A 21,440-nucleotide genomic window follows, 5' to 3' on the forward strand; every position below is an offset into this window, starting at 1 on the left:
GTAGTTCCCTTAATTATGTTGCCAACGCATTCCCAGTGGGATGGGGTCTATCCCCAAAACCTTGGGGAAGAACAGTCCAGGTAAACCAAGAAGTAGCAGGAGCATCTGAATTAGTCAGTCTATTCAAATGCAAACAATACTGGGGGTCTCTGTTTTTCTTCGAGGTATAAAGGCATACAGAAGAAAATTTCTTTTACGTCTAATACCATGAACCATTTAGCATCTTCAGGAACTTGGGTCAATACTGTGAAAGGATTAAGAACTATTTTTTTTTTTTTTTGAGACGGAGTTTCGCTCTTGTTACCCAGGCTGGAGTGCAATGGTGCGATCTCCGCTCATCGCAACCTCCGCCTCCTGGGTTCAGGCAATTCTCCTGCCTCAGACTCCTGAGTAGCTGGGATTACAGGCATGCGCCACCATGCCCAGCTAATTTTTTGTATTTTTAGTAGAGACGGGGTTTCACCATGTTGACCAGGATGGTCTCGATCTCTCGTGATCCACCCGCCTCAGCCTCCCAAAGTGCTGGGATTACAGGCTTGAGCCACCGCGCCCGGCCAGATTAAGAACTATTTAGGTAGACTGGTGCTGCTGCCTCATTAACTGTCTCAGATCCTGAACAAACCTGTATTCCCCATTTGGGTTGTTTACAGGCAGGATGGGGGTGTTTCATGGGGACTGACAGGGTTGTAGTCATCTGGACTTTAGAAACTTCACTATCAGGGGCTGTATGCCCCATTGTGCTTCAGGTCTCAAAGGCTATTGTTTTTTTCCATAGGTAATCAACATCGGGTTTCAAACTAATCTGGACTGGGGGTACAGTAACAGCTCTACCAGGAACTTCCATGTCCCAAAATGACAAGTTTACTTGAGAATACTTGAGAAGTAATGTGTAATGGAAGGGAGGTCTATTTTTTAAGCTTTTTTTCTTCTTCTCCAAAATAATGGTTTACAATTTTTTTTAATCTTATTTTTCAATAAGTTATTGGGGTACAAGTGGTATTTGGTTACATGAGTAAGTTCTTCAGTGGTGATTTATGAGATCCTGTCACACCTATCACCCAGGCAATATACATTGCACTGTATTTGTTGTCCTTTATCCCTTGCCTTCTTCCGCTCTTCTCCCCAAGTCCCCAAAGTCCACTGTACCATTCTTATGCCTTTGCATCCTACGCTAAGATTAGTTCCCATATATCAGTGAGAACATACCAAGCTTGGTTTTCCATTCCTGAGTTACTTCACTTAGAATAATAGTCTCCAATCTCATCCAGGTCATTGTAAATGCTATTAATTCATTCTCTTCATGGCTGAGTAGTATTCCATCGTATGTATATACCACAGTTTCTTTATCCACTCGTTGACTGATGGACATTTGGGTCGGGCCCCTGATTTTCTAAAGCAGTATTGTAAGATAAAGAACCATTTTCAGGCCAACTTTCTTGGTCTTCCAATTTGTGTTGGACACAAGTATTGTTCTAGTAGAAGATGGTTTTCTTTATCCACACGCTGTCTAATTTGAATCTTACAATCACCCAAAGTCAGCCTATCTGCAAGTCCTTTGCGATGCTCGCCATTGTCCCTGTATCTAACAACAATCTCCACAGAAGGTTTTCTAGGTCTAGCAAGAACCCAGTTATTTTCCCTTCCAAATTTCCATCTCCCCTTTCCCCAAGAATGGTCTGTGAAGCAGTCACTGCCAACTTCTTCAAAGAGGGCATAAGTACATTTATCAGGGTGTGACCAAAGTGAATTGTGAAATATGAGTGGGCAGTGGAGTGATGACCGATTCCACCAGAAGGCAATAAAAGGAGAGGTGAAAATGGAGTGGCAGGATTCTCATAGTCTGAAGTCCACAAAAAGTAAAAAAAAGTGATATGGTTCTGGACAAAAGAGGAATGACAAAGATGACAAGAAAGGATGTTGACACAGACTAAGAGTCCTCTAAGTTGGAACTTGAACCGGCAACCCTAACGGGATGCCAAAGAACCCAGAGCATTTGATTTTGCAATTGTGAATTGTGCTGCTATAAACATGTGTGTGCAAGTATCTTTTTCTAATAATGACTTATTTCCCCTGAGTAACCCCATGAGTTACTCAGGGCTCTTTTATGGAGATGGTAAGGTGTCCAGTGGGAGCCGTGGAGGACCTTGGGCCCGATCATTCTTTGTTCTGTCAGCCATTACAGATGTGGGTGGCTAAGATTCCCTTTGGAGCTTGGGATGGTCCCTTTTCCAACGGCCCTCTTGCTTATAGAAGGTTCTGCCTCCAGGGATGCTGAGTTAGGAGCTTGTACCTGGGTATCCTAGCCACCGATCTGGTGACACTGCCTCCGGATGGGTAACCCTGAGGTAGCAGGGGGCTTAGGGGAGCTGCCAACAATTGCATTTTTGGGATTTTTCTTTTTTGTTTTGTCTGTCTCCTCTGCCCTGTCCCTAGTGTTGTCAACTCCAAAGGCCATGTTTATAAGTTGGTTCCTGGGGGTTTCTGCCTTTTGTAGCTTCCTCCTAATGTCAGGGGCAGATTAAGCAATAAAATGCACACCTACAAGAGCTCACCCTTCTGGGGAATATGGATCTGCATTAATATATTTCCTGAGGGCCTCAACGAAATGGCCCTGAAATAGTGGGATTTTCCTCCTTTCCCTGAGTTATTTCTCTAATGTTGCCATAATTAACTGGCTTAACCACATGTGTTCACACCTCCTTTTAAACAAGTTACCATTTTATTTCTACATTCAAGACCTTGAGAGTCCCTGTGGTAATCCCATTTAGGGTCTTGATCTGGAACTTCGCCTCACTTACACAGCCTCGGTTACAAGCAGCCACTTTATCTGCATATTCATAGGTGGTAGCCAGAATCCTTTGTTTTTCCTCTGTGGTACAGCAGGTGTACAATAATATTTGGAAGTCACGCCAAGTTAAATCAAAGGACGTGATCGACTTAATAAACTCCTCTATCAACTTTGCTGGACCCTCCAAAAACTGGCCACATATTCTTGCATAAAGCCAAAGCATAAATAGAAAAAGGTACATGTTCTCTGATTGTCTTCCCATCATCAGCTACTTGCCCCAATGGACATAGGTTTGATTTTAGGGACTGATATAAGCCTCCATTCCTGGTGGTACTGGTTGGGCTTACCTTCTCAGGCAGCAGGGGATATTGGCTGAGGCTAGACGGATTAAGGAAAGGGATGTTTGGTGATCTGGAGGCAGAATGCTGTGCTGGAGGCCTGGTGAGACCCTCTTCAGAATGACAGCACTGAGGAGGCTTGGGGTCAGGGCATGGACTTTCTGGGAGGAGTAGCTAGGAGGGGTCATCTAGGATATCCAGTGTGGCTTCTTGATGTCTGGAAGTAACACAAGCCAGACACATCCTACAGTGGTCGCTTAAGTTAGGACCCTGGTGGAGGGCCGTAAAAGCTACTACATGAGGGGCCTCTCCCCATTTTCCTTCCTTTTTACAGAATAAGTACAACTGTAAAGTAGTAGTATACAGAAGCATGAAGTAGTAACATAAAGAATTACTTTCAGGCCAGTTTTCTTGGTCTTTCAATTTGTATCGGACACAAATATTGTTGCAGTAAAAATGGGTTTAGCTTTGAGCTGTCTAACCTGAATTTGCTCCAATTGCCTAAAAGTCACCCTATCTGCATGTCCTTTGGGGTGCTCGCCACTGTACCCATGTCTAACAAGGATCTCCACAGAAGCTTTTCTAGGTCTAGCAAACCTTTATTTTCCCTTTCAAATTTCCACCTCCCCTTTCCCCAAGAACGGTCTATGGAGCAGCCACCACCAATTTCCTCAAAGAGGGCATAAGTAGAGTTATTGGGGTGTGACAACAGTGAATTATGAAACATGAGTGGGCAGTGGAGTGATGACCGACTCCACCAGTAAAATACATAAGGAGAGATGAAAATAAAGAGGCAGGATTTTCAAAGTCTGAATTCCACAAAAAGTGAAAAAAGTGTTACGGTTTTGGACAAAAGAAGAATGACAAAGATGACAGGAAAAGATGTTGACACAGACCAAGTTTCCTCTAAGTTGGAACTCGAACCCACGATCCTAAAGGGATGCCAAAGATCCCAAAGCATTTGAGTTGCAGCCAACAAGCGTCCCACACCAAATGCCGAAAACCCCAGAGCATCCAGTGGGTGGCCAACAGTGACTGTGGGACTCTGACCCACAATCCCCCCTACAGTGGGACCTTCACCCATAATCCTAGAGGGAACAAGGTGTCTCTGGTATCCCAGAGTCAGCAAAGCAGGGGATCTCTTAAAATAAGAAAGGAAAACTGTAAGGCCGACAGCCTTGCTAAAAGCCGGATGAACAACACCCACCCCTCTCTATGCCTGATAACAGTTTATCAGGGAGAACACATTACTCAACATCTGGCTCCTCCAGGCGGGCTCCCCTTGCCCACTTCTGCATTCTTCCCCCAGGTCTATATTCAGCACTAGACTATGCACTCCCAGCACCAAGCTATGCATTTGAACCTCAGCACTAAACTATACAGCTGAACCATGAAAATTGAAGAAATCCCGCCAAGCCTTACCCAGTGGCAGCCCACCCCATGCATCCTAGGCCAGCCCCCCTCTAACCCCCATAAAACCTCCTGCCCTGAGAAGTCAAGCACGACTTCTCTGGCCCCCTTTCCTTAGGACCACAGAACCTCACCCGGGAGATAAATAAATTGGCATCTGATTGTTCTTATACTGGCCTCAGTTTCCTCATTTTAAACTTGGCAGTAACCATTACAAAAACATTCAAAACAAACAAGGAAACTGTCCTGCCTTATATAAAATGGAAACTATTGCCTAAATAGCCAAAGCAAATTCTATGAAATCAACAACACAGTAAGTGTAGTCATTTGGGCCCTAAGAGTGGAAAAGTAAAATGGCTGGTCATTAGAGATTAAAGAGAAAAAGGTCCAAGAGAAGGGATGACAAAGATGTCACCAGCCAGATGTGCTTCTGTCTGGGGCACTCAAATGACGCAGGGCAGTGAACTGACTACCAAGCTAGAGGCTCTGTTCCCTTTTCCTGGTTCACTCAATATCGAAGGGGAACAAAGGGGAGACTCACCCATCTATGGAAGCCAAATGGTTCCAACTGGTCTTTAATTTGGGGCCTGGGTGAAGTTTTCCATTAGGTTCCCTTGGCTTGTTCATTGCAAGGAAACATGATGGCTCCAAAAAGAGCCTTCAGGTACAGCCCAGCTCCTCAGTGTAACAGCCCCTCAGAGTTATGGCTCCACACCTCTCATCTACACCGAGCCAGCAAAGACCCATTTGTGCTATTTGTTCATTCATTCCTTCATGGTTGCCAGGAAAGCTGATACAGGTGAACCCCAAAACTGGGGCTAACCCGGGAGGGTTATCTTGGCTTTGCACAGGAAAGAATTCAAGAGCGAGTCAGCAGTGAAAGAAGAGAAATTTATTAGAGCAACAGTATCCAGGAAATTGGCTGCTCTGCAGAGCAGGGTAACCCCATAGGCAGAGGAGCACCTGTGGATAGCTGGCTAGCTATATTTATATCCACTCCTAATTATATGCCAAATAGGGGGTGTTTTATTCACAAACGTTTCAGAAAACAGTAGGGAGTTATTGGAACCATGTAATGTTACTTCTAGGTATTACCATGACATTCATAAACTGTCATGGGGCTGGAGGGAGTGTCTTATAGCAGGCAATGCATTATAATTAGACTAGGAATTGTAATACATTGCATGCTATAGAAATTTGCATGCTATAGAAATGTATTTGCGGGGAGGGCCAGTGGGAGGGGGAGGTGGGGAGGGATAGCCTGGGGAGAAATGCCAAACGTGGGTGAAGGGGAGAAGAAAAGCAAAGCACACTGCCATGTGTGTACCTACGCAACTGTCTTGCATGCTCTGCTCATGTACCCCAAAACCTATAATCCAATAAAAAATTAAAAAAAAAAAAAAAAAAAGAAATGTATTTGCACGTAAAGAAACTCGTGAACCAATTTCTTTGCTACAACCTACTGTGATCAGCACAGTCCTGAAAACAAGTCTCGTTCATTTCCTTCCTCAATAGAAAAGGTATTTGACAAAGGAAGGAGACCCCACTTCCCATTGAGTTGACTCTCAGACGGTACAGTTTAGCTGGGGTCCTAAAGGTAAAGTAGTATTTTTCCAGGGAGCCGGAGGAGAAGCTCAGCTCAGAGGAAGGAAACAGCCCACAAAAAGTGGGAAACTTTTTTTGGAAAACTCCTGAACTTGCAATGTGAATGGGGCAGGAGTCCTTAAAGAAAGAGCTGTTATGAACACCGATGACTGTAAGACGCATGCATTTGACATATCCTGTGAGTAACCCTATACGGCAGACACACCTGAGCGTGTGTTTGGAGTTCTAAGCTAAAGAATCCAGACGTGGCCAACTTAGAGATTTATTCTTTATTAGTGAGGAACATTGGAACCCCTGTACTGCCATGTTTCACAGGAAGTACAAGGGATTGAGGCCTTTGTTTCTGAGTTAAATTAATGTTGCCAAGGGGGGTTTGTTAGAGGGAGGGTGCTAAGTGGAAATGTTATAACACCTGATGCTTTCTGCAAGCAGTAGTGGTTCTTCTGTCCAGCCAGCCACCACTGGACTGCTCTGTATGTAAGTTTCCCACTAATAATTTTTTGGCTCTGGGTCTCCTCTTCAACTTTTTAAACCTGGTGCCTTTTCTATTGAAGTTAACAGGGATCTGACATGACAGTGACCCACTGTGGCAGTCTGAGGGAAGGAGAACTGCACAGAGCAGGGAAGAAGGCCACTTTATCTGCATATTCATGGGTAGTACCCAGAATCCTTTGTTTTTCCTCTGTGGTACAGCAGGTGTACAATAATATTTGGAAGTCACACCAAGTTAAATCAAAGGACATGGTCGACTTAATAAACTCCTCTATAAACTTTGGGAAGAAGGCCATCTTTAGGACTGCAGTAGGTGCTGGTTCTGAATTCCCTTATGTTCACTGCAGCTTAGAATAGAAAAGGTTTAGAAAACCTTAAGGCCAGAACCAAGCAGTCAGTCACAACTGAGTACGGATGATCAGACCCGTAACCAGGAGCTCTCCTGCAGAACTGGGAGGTCTTCAAGTACATCCAGTGAGGCGCAAGCTATGGGCAGATTTCTGAATTGTCCTTCAGAGCCAGAGAGGCAGAGTTGATTCTGTGTTAGAGATCAAATGCACATTTGTCTGTATCTGACTGCACAGAGGATGTGAGAGAGACCCACTGCACTCCTTTCTCCTTCCTCTGATTTCTGTTTGTTCCATGAGATCTGGCATCCACCCTTCTGTGCGCAGCAGGTGGATTATATCTTCTGTATCACAGCTGTCTCCAGGGTTCCTTTGTATTCTGGCTTCTGATTGGGTTCAACCTATGGGAGGTACCAGCAGGAGTCAGAGGGCAGAAACCAGTGATGCAGATATTTACGGCCCTGCTTCCTGCCAGCTCAGGTGGCTCCTCACCCTAAGATGACAGCACTTCTAGCCTCGGATGATAGCTTCCCATTCCTGCTTGCCTCTGGACGCTTCATCGCCCCTTACGAGTCCTCTCAACCCTATCCAAACCTCCATAACCAATCCTCGTGTTACACTTTCACAAAACGTCCTTTGAGTGTGCCATTTGTTTCCATCAAGGACCATGACTGATCTCACATCCCTAGGATACATACATAGTCACATTTCTATCCACAGGATATCACAAAAAACCTGGATCGTATCAGCAATGAACAGGACCTCAGACAGGCATCCCAGGTATAACCTCCTTATTTTGCATTTGAGAGAACAAGAGCCCAGACGGCAGGAGCCTGTATCACAGCTAACTCATGCTTAAATAAGAAAAGGCTTTTATCCCAGAGCATTTTCCACATCACACTATTTGCCTGCCTTAATTTAAGTAAAAGTAATCATTTTTTGGTATTCAATTACCTCTTGCGAAACTAAAAAGAAAACATTTTCATCATAGCAGAACCGCCTTGTATAACCAAGAGTCAATAAGCTGCTGTTAAGCCTAACACGTGCTGAAGATAATAGTAATTTATGTTGTGCCATATTTTCTTGTTTGCACTGGAGTTTGGTGTGTTTATAGAATAGAAAATTCCTTTTACATATTCTACATCTGTTCAGCCAGCCTTTCTTGTCTGTGAAGCTTAAGAGGGCATCTAGTATTATAAACAGTCACCATTTACTAGAGAGACAAAGTAGGCGGATCCTGCTTGTACCCCGCACCTGCCTGTAAGGAGCAGTCTTGGTGCTTGAGGAGGATTCAAGAGCTTTCTCACGCATTCCTGTCAAAATGAATGGCGTGACGGTCTGCCCAGATCCTGGTGAGCCTTCTTCAAGCCCCTTCATTTGTCAAGTGATCCTGTATCTTGGGCCATAGGTCATTTGCTGGGGATGGGAGGCACTGGACTCAAGTGAGCCAATCCCAGGAATTTGGACATAGAACTGGGAGACTGTTGAAGGCAGAGGCGAAGAAAGCAGCTGAGGATACAAAACAGTGTGGCCAGACAATGCTGGAGCCACGGTGACTGTTCTTCATGCTGCGGGCTGGAGAATGGAGCAATAAGACCATGAAGAGCAGTAACGTGGTCTCTGTCAGCAACCGTTCCTGCATGGACTTGTCCACCTTCCTGCCCTGGGATGATGATACAGATCCCATTTCTGCTTTTCTTTTGCTCAAAGCATACATCGGTTCCTGTTACTTTTATTTTTTGTAACAGGAATGTTACAAAAGATATGTTTCTTTACATTCTTTTTTTGAGCATGAGGTGGCTCAAAGAAAACACCACTGTCACCCAGACTGGACTGCAATGGTGTGGACTCAGCTCACTGCAATCTCCGCCTCCCAGGTTTGAGTGATTCTCCTGCCCAGCCTCCTGAGTAGCTGGGATTACGTGCCACCATGCCCAGCTAATTTTTATATTGTTAGTAGAGATGGGGTTTCACCATGTTGGCCAGGCTGGTCTTGAACTCCTGACCTCATGATCTGCCTACCTCAGCCTCCCAAAGTGCTGGGATTACAGGTATGAACCACCGTGCCTGGCCCTGTTACTTTTTTTTAATGCCCTTACCAGTCTCATACCCTGAGGAGTTTCCAGTCAACTATAAAGAGAGAGCTTCCTCAAGAGACAAATTCAGAAGTTCCAAGCTGAAAGCAGATTCGTAATCCGTCCTGTGGGTTATGACACCCTGAGGAGCACGGTTTCTTTACATTCTTTTTTTGAGCATGAGGTGGCTCAAAGAAAACACCATGTCACTCTAACAAAGGGAGAGTTTCCTGCAATAAAAAATTATACATACATACACACATGTATTTTATCATCGCAATAGAGACCAGAGAGGTTAAGCGGGAAATAAATGAAATAAATGATTACCATTTAATAAGGACCTACTATGTGTCAGCTACTTCAAACAATATTTACCATTTATCAAGGACCTACTATGTGTCAGCCACTTCCAACAATTTTTACCATTTATCAAGGACCTACTATGTGTCAGCCACTTCCAACAATTTTTACCATTTATCAAGGACCTACTATGTGTCAGCTACTTCCAACAATTTTAATGACTTAATTCCCAGAATTTCAGCAGGTTAATAATATCTTTACCTACCTTGCCCTTTGCAGATGTCAAAATGAGGTCAGAAGAGGTCAAGAAATATGAAGCTGGCTGGGTGGGGTGCATAATGCCTGTAATACTAACACTTTGGGAGGCCAAGGTGGGTAGGTCACAATGTCAGGAGATTGACAACATCTTGGCCAGCATGGTGAAACCCCATCTCTACTAAAAATACAAAAATTACTCGAGCGTGGTGGTGCGCACCTGTAGTCCCAGCTACTCTTGAGGCTGAGGCACGAGAATCACTTGAACCCTGGAGGCGGTGGTTGCAGTGAGGAGAGAGAGAGAGAGAGAGAGAAAAGGCAGGCATAGGCAGGCAGGCAGGCACACTTAGCTAAAACAACAAATACGTGGTAGAGGCTAAACTCGGAGGCAGGACATTGTCTGCACAGGTCTTTGACTCACTGACAGGCCTTCTGCCTTGAGAAACTGACCCGATTATTTCCTCAGTTTTCAGCCCCAGACAGTTCTTTAGGGCTGGCACCACCCTGATGTCCACACCTGCCAGAAGCCCTGCCTGGTGCCGAGTCCGTAGCATGCCAGTGTTTCTTCAGCCTTAGTGTGGTCGGAGCCACCTGGACTGACTGACTCAGACACAGACTGCTGGGCTCCACTGCCAAAGTGTCTGATGCAGAAGGTCTGGGGTGGAGACTGAGTCGCATTTCTACCAAGCTCCGGGGTGATTCTGATGCTGATGTTCTGGGATCGCAGTTTAAGAACTTGGGCTAATGCCTTCCTTCATTTGACAGAATAAGAAGCTGAGGTTCAGCAGGTGACCTTGCCAAAGCCACACAGTGAGTAAAGAAACCTTATAGCCCAGACCTGCAGGCCCTGGCACTCTGTCTTTATCTCTGCTCTGTCCTGCTTTTGTGCCTTTCAAGGATGATCCCAGAGGGATCATAGGCCAGCCAGGCAATTTTTCAGTTCCTTTAGGGAAGACTGATTCAGAATGCTAAAGCGATGGGGAATGTCTATGTCTTGGTACTTTCACTGACCCTAGAAAAAAATTTTAAAAGAAAAAATAATTATTCGCTACGTAGAGCCATTCATAAGGACTGAGGTCCTTCCTATCAAAAAAAGAGGAAAAAAGTAAAAAAAAGAAGACCTATTTCATCTCAGTCAGGGAATGAAGGGACGGGGCTTGAGAAACACTTTCTTATGCTTGTGCTCAAACCGTTTTCTGCTCGGGCTATACAGCAGCAATTGCCCTTCTCTGATACCTGTCTGAGACCAAAACCGAAACTGGAGCTTTTCCCAGGGCCGATCTGTGTGATGACTTAACTTTTAACTCACTCAGCAGCACTTTTGGAACATGCTCCTGCATTGTTACTCTGAACTTCCATATGATCACAGAGTCCTAGAATCAGGATGGTCCTCCAGAGGGTGATCCACTCCCCTGGCAGAAGCCACCTGTTCTTATGCCGTCCTCAGATGATTATGATGACGACAGCTAGCATTTATGGAGTGCCGATTTGCCTAAGCCTTGTCTAAGGACTTTATGCTGAGAACAGTCTATGAAGTTACTATGAGCTCATTTTACGGATGTGAAAACCAAGGCACAAAGGCTAAATAAATTGTGCAAGGATACACACAGCTAGTGAAGGCCAGAATTCAAACTCAGGCAGTCAGGTTCTTACCTGCTCTGCCTCTGACCATGGTGGCTTAGTGTGGCTGTCACTTTGGGTTGTCTAATCAACACTTTATGAGAAAAGAAAGCTAACGAATCTCAGCACAGTAACCAAGGCATGCTTTTCTCGGTGACAATGGTTCTGGTTTTGATTTGAGGGTATAGATGGCTTCCTACATAGGTAAAATTGCTGGACTCTTAAATATGTTTTTGAATGGCATTTTAGACAGCATTGTAGACTGAAATGCCTGCAGGAGCCACACAATGTCATTTCGATTAGAGGATGGCTATCCAGTCTAAGGAGGGCAATAGCCACATATCTCCATGAGATTGGTGGTATGTAGAAATATAAACCCATTGTTTTTAAGATATCCTCATTTTTTCCTGGTTTCAAATGTATTCATTTTTAATTGAATATATGTATTAAATACAAATATATTTTATATAAGTATAAATATAAAATATATTTATACTTAAAGACATTATATAGACTATATATTCAATTAAATTAATACATTTAATACATATATTTATATTAATTTAATTGAATATATACATATAGTGTCTCTCTCTATATATATATGTGCATATATATACATATATGTATACACACATATATATATATAGTCAATATTGGCCAGGCACAGTGGCTCATGCCTATAATCCCAGAACTTTGGGAGGCCAAGATGGGTGAATCACCTAAGGTCAGGAGCTCGAGACCAGCCTGGCCACATGGTGAAACTCTGCTTCTGCTAAAAATACATAAATTAGTGAAGCGTGGGAGCAGGTGCCTGTAATCCCTGCTACTTGAGAGGCTGAGGCAGGAAGATAGCTTGAACTCAGGAGATGGAGGTTGCTGTGAGTCAAGACGATACCATTGCACTCCAGCCTGGGCAAGAGAGCAAGATTCCATCTCAAAAAAAAAAAAAAAAAAAAAAAATATATATATATATATAACACACACACATATATATATATGCAATATTTTAATTGATTATATATATACATATATATATTTGTGGTCTATAATATGATGTTTTAAAGTATGTGTATATTGTGGAATGGCTAAATAGAGCTAATTAACATGCATTATCTCACAAACTAATTTTTTGTGATAAGAACACTTAAAATTTACCCTCTTTGTGCTTTTCAAGAATACAATTTTATTAACTACAGTCATCATGTTTTACAATATTCTCTTAAAGGCACTCATCTCATCTAACTGAAATTTTGTATCCATTAACCAATGCCTCCCCTAGCCATCCTTCCCTGCCAGCCCGTAGTAACCACCATTCTACTTTCTACTTTAATGAGTTCAACTTTTTAAGATTCCACATATGAGTGAAATCATATTAGACTTTCTGTGTCTGGCTTATTTCACTGAATATAATGTCAATCAGGTTAATCCCTGTTAACGCAAATGACAGCAAAAGCAACCATAATGTGTTCTTGGCACCCTTGTTGAAAACCAATTGACGATAACTGCATAGATTTATTTATGAGCTCTCTATTGTATTCCATTGGTCTGTACGTGTGTTTTTATGCCAGTAGCATGCTGTTTTGATTACTGTAGCTTGGTTTCTTTGTTTTGAGATGGAGTCTCACTCTGTCACCCAGGCTGCAGTGCAGTGGTGTGATCTCTCAGCTCACTGCAACCTCTGCCTCCTGGGTTCAAGCAATTATCCTGCCTTATCCTCCCAAGTAGCTGGGATTACAGGCATGCACCACCATGCCCAGCTAATTTTTGTATTTTTAGTAGAGACAGGGTTTTGCCATCTTGGCCAGGTTGATCTCAGACCCCTGATCTCAGGTGATCCACCTACCTCGGCCTCCCAAAGTGCTAGAATTACAGGCATGAGCCACCATACCCAGCAAATTATTATGGCTTTGTAGCATATTTGAAGGCAGTTAGTTTGATGCCTCCATCTTTGTTCTTTTTGCTCAAGATTGCTTTTACTACTCAGGGTCTCTTGTGGTTCTACATACATTTTAGGAATTTTTCCTATTTCTCTGAAAAATGTCATGGAATTTTGATAAGGACTGCATTGGATCTGTAGATCACTTTGGATAGTGTAGACATTTTAACGATATTAATTCTCCTAATCCATGAACATAGGCTATCTTTCCATTTATTCATGTTTTGTTTAATTTCTTTCATCAGTGTTCCTCTAATGGACTGGATACCACACTCAAGGTTATCTGGGTGGTAGGTTTGGAAGCTCATATTCAAACTACAACCATTTGTATAGTTTCACTTTGCTAATTTGATATTTATTGAACACATAAGTCAGGTATTCTGAGTATAAAACAGATAAAAAGGCATTACACTATGGAGTAAGGTAGGTACAGATTCATAGGCATGTGTTTTATTGTGTTCAGGCTGCTATAACAAAATTCCATAGACTGAGTGGCTTAAAGAGCAGGCATTTATTTCCCACAATTCTAGAGGCTGGATGTCCAACATCAAGGTGCATACAGAATTGGTTCTTAGCAAGGACCGTCTTCCTGATTTTCAAGTGGCTCTTCCTCATTGTGTCTTTACATGACAGAAGGAGAAAAAGACGAAGAGAAACAAAGGAAAGAGAGAGAGAGTGCACATGCACACACACACCTGTGCATGAACTGGACTCTTCCTTTGCTTCTAATGTCACTAATCTCATCATGAGGGCACCGTCTTTGTGACTTCATCTAATCCTCACTACCTCCCAAAGGCCCCATCTCAAAATGCCATCACATTTGGAGGTTAAGCCTTCAACATATGAATCTCAGGGGAAGTCTCCCACTATTGCTGTGGGAGTCTAAGTTTCTTCTGGGGGAGCATAAATGTTCAGTTCATAACAGTATGTGACCTACGCAGCTGCACAGAGCCCTATGCTCAGAAGATCCCTATACGTGGTTTAATATTTGGCCATTGGCATCTTAAAAGTCTTAAAAATAATTTTGAAACATAGGACCTTACATGTATTTTCCCTGTAACCTAAGAATTATGTAGCCAAGCTTGGAGTCAAGAAACAAAAATTTTCAACATCAGCATGATTAGAAGTTGCAAACACTGTTCAAATGCCATCTAGTATAATCACTCACTGAACCTCTGAAACCTGTTTGTAGCATTCACAGGTTTGGTTGGAACAGCTTTCATGATGGAATTTATCTACAACTGCCCATTGTCCCTGAGTGGTAGCAAGAGGTTACCTATGCAAATGATAGTTAAACTTGGACCTTCTATTTAGGGTGCCCAGGTAGGTCTGACCTCCGAGTCACCTCTCAATCCGGAGGGCATCCTCACCAGGGTCTACTCTTTGCTAAGTCCATCACATTTGGGGTAATATCAGAGTAAATGATATTAGCAATTATAGTTACTGAAACACTTATGGGTCATCTGAAAGTATGGAATGGTTCATTTGGAAGCAAATACAAGATGCTTGCAGAAAGTGGAACCAACATATGGATTAATAGTAATGAATCGTTTGGGTACCCAGAGTGATAGTTGGCACCTCTCAGAGTAGTATCCTGGATAAATAAACGCTTTGGAGGCAAACAGAGCTTAGGAAGCTCTGCTACTTACTAACCATGAATGTTTGACCAATCTATTAATCTTTACAACCTTCTCCATCTATGCATTAAAAAAAAAGTAGTAACACCTACCTGATAAGCTGGTAGCAAGCATAAAATAATATTAAAGAGGGTATTTAACAGAAGCACTGGAATAGAGGAGGTACTTAAAGAATGTTAGTTCTCTCCTCACTTTCTCCTTCAAGAACAGAATAAAAATAGTTTTAGACTCTTACAGGAATAATACATGAGAGTAAGAATCGAGTCTGAGACCTTGGAGATCACCTAGTTCAACCTAAGCATTTTACAGATGGAGAGACAAAAGTATGTATAATGAAAGTTGGGCATAAGGAAGCACCTTTCAAGTAGGAGGATGCACAATCTCCTCTACATGTTTTTTTCTTTTTTCCTGGAACATAATGTATTTATACATGCAATGACCCTGCCTGAAGGCTGAAAATTAGATCAAATGAATCCCAGATGTCATTGAATAATATATTTTAAAATAACTTGTAAACTAAAAAATTGAAGAATGTAACTTACTTTCTGGAGTATCTTTTATGTAACAGGTATTGTATTTATAGACTTCCCTTGTTTATCCTAACAACATTCCTGTGGGGAGAATACTGTTTCTCCGGTTTGCAAATATGAGAGAAAAATTAGGTCCAGTGAGAGAGAGAGAGAGTAGCTGGCCTAAGGGCACAAAAGGTAGAAAACGGTAGAGGGAGGACTGCAGCTGGGTCTGTCTTGCTCTATTTACCACTCTACCTTTTACTCTTACACAAGTATAAAGACTTCTTGTTGTTATCTACAGACATTGTGTATATTCATTGATTATCACGTATACCAGTGACCACCTGTCTATCTGGCTCCTAACCAAAGTTGTTGTTTGCATGTACACTTAGTGAATGTTAAAATCCTTAGGTGTCAATGCAAGGCCTTCTTTAGAGCCCTGAGAATAAGTTATTTCATTACAAATGAAATGGGCAGGTACCAGGAGCCCGGATTTTATTCATAGCCAATACCCATACCCAAGCTGTTGCACTCCGTTTGGCTGTGCACATAGAAGGGACTTCAGATCCGTAGATCAACAGAGGCTCGCCTGACCTGAACACCGAGCAGAAAAGTCAATTACAGAGAAGTAACCAACACTTGGGAATATCTCCTTCTGCGAGTTATCAGACCTTGACATAACTAGAGGGGGTTGTAGTCAAGTTGAAGAGCTTTTACACAAAAAAGGAATCGGCTTGTTAAATCTATTCCCTTTTCATCCCAAGGGACAGAAATGGGGCCATGAGATGGAAGTCACAGAGGGTCAGACTTGCCTTGACATACAAAAGAAATCTTTCCTCATCATAAGGGTGCGAAGATGGAAAGGGTGGCTTTGTAAGGTAACGAGATTTCTTCCACTGAAAGTGTATAAATACAGGTGGTATGAATGTTTTTAGAGGATACTGAAGGTGACATTCAAGTGACAGATGGCTGATCGTGTCAAGAAAGGTAACAAATTCTTCCCTTAAATACAAGGACAAGGTTCTGCTGGCATCATAGCCACCAAAGCCAAGAACACTCAAATCTTACCCTCATCCCAGTGACCCCTTCTCTGTGAAATCCTTGAGAAAATTATACCCACAAAGAGCAATGAAAATGAAACTCAAAACCAATATTGTATTATTCACTGGGCCAGTGTATTTTACCCCCAAAGGAGAATATATAGCTGGGTTACAGCAAAATCTCATCTATACATCCGTTAGGATTTCCATCTTCTTTCAAGTCTCATTGGATTCTCCTATCGCCAGCTCCTTGACCTGTTGCATTGATCATGAAAACAAAATGCTTGTCAGATATGCATACAAGAAAAAAGGAGACAAAATCACAAAAGCTGGATATTGAGTGGGCTCCAGATGCATGGAGGAAACATGGAGGGAAAGCCCAAGGGCATTTATGCAATGATTCAATGTATGGAGACTGTGCACTGGCATTTGTGGTAGGATTTATGATCTTCACTGTCACCCATTACTCTGGTAACTCCTTTGCCTGGGTAGAGAAACTAGCAGGGACAATGGAGAGGAAATTTCCCTTCCCACTTGCATGTTTTCCCTCTGGTACTTAATAATGTATTAGACCATGGAGGGGTGGCCAATGAGCAGAAGGCACTGTGAGCTGAATTTCTGAATCCGCATTAGGAAGGATTTCTAACAGAGCTACTCCAAAATATAGCAGGCTGCCTATTACAGCACAGCGTCTCTTGCAACAGGGACAAATTATTTATTATGTCTACATGCTCCAGGATACCGAGCACAGAACTGGTGGCAGAAAACTGTTGGAAAACTGTTGAATGTGGGCTGAGTACATCACTACAAAGGAACTCAGAGGCCAGAAGACTGTTCAGAAGGCGCCAGAGGAGCTTCTTGCATGAAATTGATCATTACACTATACAGCCTCTAAATTATCCTTATCTAAAAGTCTGTGGCTTCAAGTTTGGGGCTTATTTGCTTATTTCAGAGTGGGTCGGATATAGTGCAAACATTTCTCATGGTTAAACCAGAAAACAAATCTTTGAAGAACACAGATGTAGCTTTTAGTGATGGGGGAAATTGAGATTCTCAGCATGGTAGAAAGAGTTTGGACTGGGGAGTCAGGGAGTTCAGATTGGGTTAAAAATCATGTAAAATAATAGGAAATATATTATCATGAAAAACTGTACAGGTTGGTACCTTAAACTGGCAGAGAGTCCATGTGGGAGGCTAAGGGTAAGGCTTAGGCTGGGTTACGTTCTTGCTAGAAACAACCATTTAGATGTTATATTAACTCTAGAAGACAAGGCTATGGTCACAATTTGGAAATTCCCAAATGATATCTTCCTCGTATTTCTTGGCTTAGTGACCATAAAGGCAGATTCTAAAGCTCACATCTAGTTTTGTAAAGTTTCCTTTAGCTTTTACACTTTTCTGTACTTTTCATTCTTTCTTCATTTAACATGACTCCCAAATTGGTATCACCAACTTGAACCTCTTCTTTGAACTTCAGACTCATCTATCCATTGTGTCCTTGCCATTTGTACTTGGATGTCTAATGATCAGCTCGAGCTTAGCACGCCCCACACCTGCTGTTCCCACAATCATCTTCATCTTGGAAAATGACAACACTGTCTTTACAGCTGGTCAGGCCAAATCCCCAAGGTCATTCTTCATTTATTTCTTTTTGTCACCAGCCTCGGTCCAAGCCAATCTGTTGTGTCTACCTTCAAAGTAGAACCTGAATTTGACCATGGGGGAGATGATGTAACTATTCTCTGACTATCCTTCTCTATGATGCTCTAGCCCCCATCTCACCCAAGAGTCCAGGAGCTGGATGGTGACACCTGCAGCCCTCATAACAGAATGCAGGGAGGGGGCACCCTCTATGTCCTCATCTCTGCCCCTTGTGTCTCTCTCACACTCACACATCTGCCCCTCAGCACGTCAGTGTGGGGACTGGATTGCTCCTTACACCCCAGGTGGCTGACCCCATCCAGCCCAGGGCATTTTAGGGAAAAAAAATGAAATGTTGTGGGGGCTTCTCATCTCCCCAAGATCCTCTTCTGTTCAGCCAGATATTTCCTATATAAATGTTTGGATCTGCCTGTTTATTTTGGTGGGTGGTCTTTCCTCCCTCCCCCACCACCTATACCCGCTTCTCAGTCTCTGCCCCTGACCTCCAGCCCCCCCAGGGGACTAGCTGGGTGGGGATTCCTTGGGTTTTCCCCCTCCTCCCTCTTTCCTTTCTGTTGATTGTTGTTCCAGCTGGCTATATTGCTTTCTAATATTGCACTGAAGGTTTTTTAAATAAAATTTTTTAAAAAGGAGAAGAAAAAAAAGCCACAGACATTCCATGAAGCACACATCCCTCAGTAAGCAACAAACTTTTGTTATTCTATGCCACAGAGATAACAGGGATCTTTTGTTAATAGGCTATGGCATAGCCTATCCTGACTGATACAAACCACTTCCCATCACCTCTACTGTGACCATACTATTGAAAGCCTCCCTCATCTTCTGCAGGCAGTATTACAATATCCTCCCTATTTCTACTCCTTCCTGCTGTAGTTTATTCTCAACACCATGGCTGAAGGGAGCCTTTAAAAACATAAATTGGACCATATCACTTCTTTACTCCAAATCTTCCCAGGGCTTCTCTTCTCATTCAGAGTAAAGAACAACGTCCTTATACAAGTGTTTACAAGGCCCTACATGATGCTGCCACTCTCACACCCAGTACCATTAGTTTTCCCACTCCTCTCCCCACACCCAGTGAACTGCAGTCACAAGAGCCTCCGTGCTATTCCCCAGGAATGCCAAGTCTGATCATGTGATCACACTCTAAACCCTTGCACTCTCTGTTCCCTTTCCTGATTGCTTTCCCCTCAGCTACCTCCACGGCTCTTCCATCACTTTCTTCTTGCCTGTGCTGCGTTCCAATGTCTTACCAGTTATCTTCAAATACTCCCTCTCCAGCTACTGTTTTAAATTTTTCTCCATAATTTATATCATCGGCCGGGCGCAGTGGCTCAAACCTGTAATCCCAGCACTTTGGGAGGCCGAGGCCGGTGGATCACGAGGTCAGGAGATAGAGACCATCCTGGTCAACATGGTGAAACCTCGTCTCTACTAAAGATACAGAAAATTAGCTGGGCATGGTGGCGCGTGCCTGTAATCCCGGCTACTCGGGAGGCTGAGGCAGGAGAATTGGCTGAACCCAGGAGGGGAGGTTGCGGTGAGCCGGGATCGCGCCATTGCACTCCAGCCTGGGTAACAAGAGCAAAACTCCATCTCAAAAAAAAAAAAAATTATCTGACATACCCTTTACTTTACATTTACCATCTATTTTCCTCCATCTAACGTGTAAGCATCACGAGGGCAGACACTTGTTTCATTAACAGCTACATTACCCGGTGTTTTGACTGGTCTCTAACACGCGGATCAATAAATATTTGCTGAATGAATGAAACAGTGAACTTTCTATAACCATAAAGAATACATACAATAAAAAAGGGGATAGAGAAAAGAAAGCATTTCTTTTACAAAGCAACTTAGTGCTGGTGGAGACAGATATTTACACACAAACACATCTCAAATTTCAAGTTCACATGAATGAATACCATGAGGTGAGTGGCATCTCCAATATATTAAGCTTCTCACTGTGAATTCAGTTGGCACCCTGTATAGTTGGCACAATGTATTCATTTCTCACTTAAAAATAAAACTCTCTTTAAAAACCTGTCCCTGTTCTGCTGATAACAATAAAAATCAAGAAAGAGCTGAAATAAAAATTACCATATATTATATTTCTGTAACACTTAATAATTTTCAAAGATCTTTTATACTTTTTTGTCTTTCAGCAACTTTATGGGGAAACCTGGGTCCTCGCCATCTACAGATGGGGAAACAGACGTTTAGAAAGGTGACATGACTTGCCCATCACAGAACAGAAGTAGAAATACTAGAATTATAACTGATTAGAATTCTAATCCTGACATCAAGGCTGATTATTTTATTCTCCAAATTATCTCACTCTGCTTAAGGCAACATAAAGTCAAATCATATAAGTGAAAATTCTTTTCCAAGGGTACAAGACACGGCAAATGCTTTTATTATTATTTTTATGACTGGTGTGCTACCATTCATACGGCATAGTTTGCAAACTGTGACCTCATCTGGAAATGAAGAGTTTGGACAAAAGCATCTCCTAGAGTCTTTTTCAGTGTGAATAGTCAATGATTTACTTTCCTTTGAGATCCTCCGGCATTACTAAATGGGCCTCGACAAGTCTTTCCAGAAAGGATCAAAGAAAGAAAGGGCTGTCAGACAAAAGAGACAAACATGAGAAAGTTCAGCACCTCCAAAAAAAGTAATTATTTTAGAGCAGGAAAAGCCAGCCAACAAAAACACCATGCTCAAGGGTTTCAAATGAAAGTGTCTTTTCCACTATAGCTTGAATGGAAACCGCTAATGAATCAGAGCACCTGGTAAGGAATGAATAGCAACCTCAAAGGGAGTTGGGGCTAGGAGGGAATGCAGAGGCTGATCTAAGGGAGTCAAGCAGGACGCAGAAGATTGGTTTCACTGTGCTAGGAGGAATAAGTAAGCACCCAGTAGGAGGAATAAGTAAGCACACAGTAGGCATCCCATCATCACTGGCTGAATGGGTGAATAAATCATGAACATGCTGCTGAATGAGTGAATAAATCGTGAACACAACATGTCTGTGACTTATTCACTCAGTCATCAAGTGCTGATGGGATACCTACTATGTACCGCATCACGCTCAGAGGAAGTTCATTTTCTGGTTGTATTAGGAAGTAAGGAAGCACAGGAAACAAGTTAGTCAAAACTCTGTGATATTTCAGTGACTTAAATAATCACTTCTTCCTTAAATATGAAAGAACCGGAAAGAGCTACCTGGGTGGCTGGATACCTGGGTAAACTGAAAAAGAGGCATTTGCTGGTGGAGTATACCCTGTCCTAGGTTACTAGGACTGTGGTTATGAAATACCACAATGAGTGGTTTAACCAAGTGTATCGTCTCAGTTCTGGAGACCACAATCAAGGTGTCAGCAGGCTGAGGTCCTTCTGAAAGTGTGAAGGAAGTGGCTA

General features: G+C 42.6%; 1 long non-coding RNA gene across 3 annotated transcripts in view; it reads right to left on the minus strand.

The window, feature by feature from the left end:
- LOC128929746 (uncharacterized) overlaps positions 1-21,440 on the minus strand; it is a 385,058-nt gene that overhangs the window by 177,493 nt on the left and 186,125 nt on the right. Inside the window, exon 5 of one of the 3 annotated variants that reach the window (XR_008476772.2) lies at positions 12,394-16,613. The exons of the other annotated variants lie outside the window; for them this stretch is intronic. This is a non-coding gene — a long non-coding RNA (uncharacterized LOC128929746). Of the gene's footprint in view, positions 1-12,393; positions 16,614-21,440 lie in introns of those variants that run through there. 3 annotated transcript variants of the gene reach the window in all.

This window comes from Callithrix jacchus, chromosome 1 (genome assembly GCF_049354715.1).
Source record: "Callithrix jacchus isolate 240 chromosome 1, calJac240_pri, whole genome shotgun sequence".
In the NCBI taxonomy this organism is placed as follows: domain Eukaryota; kingdom Metazoa; phylum Chordata; class Mammalia; order Primates; family Cebidae; genus Callithrix; species Callithrix jacchus.